Below are 5,000 nucleotides of genomic sequence, written 5' to 3'. Positions count from 1 at the left end.
GCTAAGCTCCAGAGCTTTGTACATGATTTACAATACTTCATGAACAATTTGTTAGATAAAAAAAGTAATTAGAAGCTCATGGGAGCATGTTTAAGTGCTTTATTCATATGATCTCATTGTGCCTGTTTTAGTTTTGGTTCTGCCCAGAGGGATCTCTGGATCTGGACCGTACATAATAGGAAATCATTCTCCGAAGTTTATAAAGCATTTCACTGACATTCAATAGTTTCATGGTGAATGGAGAGTTTGAATGAGTTTCAGGGGAGGCTGGTGGAGGTAGAAATCGGAGGACGGGCTCATTGTAATGCACACAATGGAAGAAGGAATGGTGTGTGATACCATTCCTCATTCCATTCCTTGCATTGCAATGAGAAGGTCCTCTGATTTCTACCACCACCAGCCTCCACTGATGGGTTTGTGTTACCGTCACCTTGATGGTGTTATTCAAAGTTTCAAAATTCTAAATGACAACAATTACACATTTACAATACATTACATGCAGTACAGTAACATCTATTCAGGTTTTGCATGTACTGCAGAAAATCTATTTCCTCAAACAAACAAATATACAGTATATCTGTCTTAGTTGTGAGACAGAGACAACAGAGAATGTAGTGCTCTGGACCTTTAGCTGTTACTCGTAACAACCTTTAAATAGAATAGAATCCACTGACTTTTTCAATGCAAAGCTGTAATATGCGGTCTTTCCTGGCCAATAGGCAACAGTGCACCTCCTCCAAGCTAAGGAAATAGAAATACAGTAGATGGGGCCAGTAGTTTTGTTCTTTTGGAGGTACTATCGCTTAACAGTACAGTACCTAAGCAGAATAGGACAGACTTTGCATGTGTTCCAAATGACCACTGCATCATCATCTTCCCAAGAGAGTCTCTCCATCGGAGTGGTCAGACTCAACACTGACGAAAGAGACAGAAACACCGTTAGCTTTTACTCATAACAACCCTTAAATAGAATTGAACAGCGCAGTCACACGTTATTGTCCTGTAGACGCCACGGGACACACAGATACTTCACAATCACATTACAGGAGCCCGGTAATGCAGCTCCTAATCTGTTTCACAGCTTCAAAGGGAGCCAATGTTATCTGACCGTAGCTCCAAAAGTGCCACTGAGAGAAATGCTTTTATGATATTAGATCATTAGATCGGGAAAATATATTTATGGGACCAATTTAGTCCTATTGCCTGTTGTAATGGCCTCCAATTATGGTGGTAAAACGAATAGAGAGAGATAACTGGATTGATCTGTGGGAAAGGTGAAAATAGTCGGCTGTCCTCTGCGATGCAGTGCATTGAAGGATAGCTTGTCAAACTCGACCTAGAATACGCACACTTTGGTAAAGGGTAAAGCACATTTGACTGTATATTATAATGAACCCTCTCCCCCTCCCCTTCCCATGTGTCCCCAGCACTACCATAATACTATACTTTCTTTTATTTATTGTGTCTCTTTATTGTTACTACTCGATCTTTTCAGTTTGTAAAGCGTCTTTGAGTGCCTAGAAGTCTAATGTATTATTATTATTTTATTTATTATTATTATTATTGTTACTATTATTACTATTATTATTCTATCATAGCCCTAATTCATTCGTTCTCAGACTGCTTTTGTCAAGCTGGATAAAATGTAATAAAAAATGTATCTACATGTATACTGTACATATATACATGTATATGTTTTAATGTCTTTGTCCACAAAATGCTACTGTGAAGAGGGAGAAAACAAATGTTCCCATTTTGATGATAGCTTTCATCAAACATCATGGGCCAGTTTCACAAGGTTAGATGAACCCTACTCCGAGACTAGAATATATTGAATATATAATAATACAACATATATATAACATATATAACATTCATTGATAATATCTATTGAAGGTGCTTATACTGTAGAAGTTCAGGAGTTGCCTGCAGGCTGAATCTGGATGTGAGAGACGGGTCCCCTGAGAGAGCGCTCCCTCTGACCTCTCGTCCACAGTCAGAGAGGTAAATCGACATTCTGCAGAGACCATGCCCCTTTGAAATGAAACACCAATGAAAACCCAGGTGAGGCCACATGATCCAAAGAGAGGCTAAGTGATTTCCTATGGAGGCTGTAATTGCCAAGACAACCTCAGCTCCTCACCAAGGTCAGAGATGCTAGTGTCTCCAGGCTCTGTTACAGCGAGTTCATCTTCGGAACGCGCTACAATGTGAAATGTCATCATCTCCGTCGAGACACCAGCTTATGAACTTGGGTCTTGGCCCAGCGCAATAACTCTGGGAGGACAATCAAGCGGGAGGGAAATGGAATCATGAAGTTGTGATGAAGGCGGAAGGAGCCCCTGAATGATAGCGTCCTCTTCCTGTAAATCCAATACAAGAGTTTTTTTTTGGTTTCTTTTTTATCTACTTTGCAATAAAGCAGATTTGGAACTAAAGGACACTGGAGACATTACGACGGTGGAAAGGGACGGTGCTTAACAGTCCTAAATCAAACCAGGCACCGGTAGCGTTCAGCTTGGAGACCTTCGCTGGGTCTAGTGCCAGCTGTGCCCATGCAGTCCTACACCATTAAATTACCCAGAAGGCCCAATTGTTATTTCAATAGGCTAGGTGCACGATCTCACTACTTCCTGAAAGGCACCTGGCATGAACATATCCTGTCTCACTCTATTGGTTTAATTGATTAATCAGCAGTGCACTGTGTGTTCCAACGGTTTACCGCACAGCTGATTAATCAATTAAACCAATAGAGTGAGACAGGATATATTCATGCCAGGTGCCTTTCAGGAAGTAGTGAGATCGTGCACCTAGCCTATTTGGGATCAATTCAAAAATAAATAATCCACGCACAAGAAATTACGAAAAATAGACTATAGCCTAGTCTATTTCAAGGATGTCATGTATAATGTCCTAATTTCTGAAATACAAATAATTTGGAGAATGCCATTAATATACTGAATAATCATAATTCAGTTTAACCTAAAATCCCGCCGGATCGGTCAGTCATAAACAATTAAACTCACACAACCTGCTATTCAGGCAGTGGTAGACTTTTTAAAGTAAACCCTATCTTCTTACAACTGAAGGATAAAACACAGTCGACAAAGCTTGCCAAGATAGGCCTCGCATTTCAAATAATAATCACTCAATTAACTCTAGGCTAAATCCAATAAAACTATGGAGAAAATCCCATCCCCATTGCAATACATAAACCATAATTTACACCTCCACTTTAATGCATTAACGCAATACCTCTATTTCAATAAAACGCCAGCTGGCAAATGGGCCACATTATTGTTTAACTGAGCAAATGCATTTTGCGAAAACACACCGGGTCATAAAAGCTAATCAATAAAATGCTTTGGTAATGATTCTGCCATGTGTGTATGTGTATACGCAAACAGCTAGAATCAATGAAGCATTAACACAAAACATTACAGCCGCTGTCTGCTTGTGATCACTGGTATTACATTTAATCTGCTGTGGGACCCAGTCTCAGCAGTTCTAGAGACCACTCTAATAATGGAAAGGTACCCCAGTTGGGCAAGACAGAGCCAGGTGGGGGTGTTGTAGCAATACAGCCCGGAGGCTCCCTCTAGTGGTTGCTTAGTAGTTGTTCTTACATTATGGCTGTAAAATACTGTCCAACGGAATTCTGAGTGAGTTTAAGTGCGTGGGTCCAGGCAGAGTTACAAAACTAACCATGACAAGAGTATTCACATTAACACAGATGTCAACTCAACTCATTGCCAGACAAATCTTGCCATCTTACTCGCAGGATTCTGGTGTGTCCCAGGCCAGCCCATCTAAACTAATGATCTATACAGTATATGGTGCCCTGCATACGGTTTCACCATTTAGAAATTACACTTTTTATGCATAGACCCCAGTTTTTATGCATTTCAGGGTACCCAAAAGTGGAACAATTTCCTTGACACGTGTTTCTGGTTTGTCAGGTGTGTCATCATGTGAGCAGTCATAACAGAGCTCTAAGTGTCTAGTATTGATTCAAGGCTGTCGTTTGCCTTTGGAGTCTGCTATTGGTGTCTGTCACCATAAGGACCAAAGAGACGTCAATGAAAATCAGGTCAATCCATTACAAGGCTGAAGAATGAGAACAACCTACCAAAATCAATGAACATGTAAGTGATGGCATGAATATGGAGTATTCCACAACACACCACCTCATCTATGACATATGGTGGAGGGGGTGTTATGGCTTCCACTGGAACTGGCTCACTTGTCTCCATTGATGTTGTAACTGATGATGACAGCAGCAGGAAGAGTTCTAAAGTGTACAGAAACATTTTGTCAGCCCAAGTACAAGCTAATACCTCCAAACGCATTGGACAGCGCCTCGTCATACAGCAGGACAATTACCAACAGCATACTGCCATAGTAAATAGGGAGTTTTTCCAGGGCCAAAAAGCGGGAAACTGTTGACTTGCCAAGTCAATCTCCAGTCTAAATACTATTGAACATGCATTTAATTGACTGAAGAGGCAAAACATCCTTAAAACAAATGACAACTGAGGATGGCTGCCATACAGGCCTGGCAGGGCATCACCAGAGTAGACACCCAGCGTCTGATTGGGTCAATGGGTTGCAGACTTCAGGCTGTTATTGCATGCAAAGGATTGTCGACCAAATACTAAACATCAGTGCTTAATTTGGACATTTGATAAATCTGGCCAATCACATTTGGTGTTCTAAAATTGAGGTCTATGTCTAAAAAGTGTTGTCATTTCTGAATGGTGAAACCTCCCCTCTACTTTAACCTCATAATAATTGTTTGATTTAAAATACATCATTTTGGAGTGTCGAGTCAAAAGACAAACAATGCTTCACTGTCCCATTACTTAAGCAGGGCACTGTAGATACTACACGTATGGAGATCAGAGGTCTGAAAAATGAGGTCTGAACACTTTTAAGATTATACACACATCCAAGAAACTGTCAGCATAGATGGTGTCCTAGGAAATGGACAAAATAACATT

This window comes from Nansenia antarctica (genome assembly GCF_963989245.1).
Source record: "Nansenia antarctica genome assembly, chromosome: 9".
Lineage (NCBI taxonomy): Eukaryota > Metazoa > Chordata > Actinopteri > Argentiniformes > Microstomatidae > Nansenia > Nansenia antarctica.
This window is presented reverse-complemented; position numbering follows the sequence as displayed.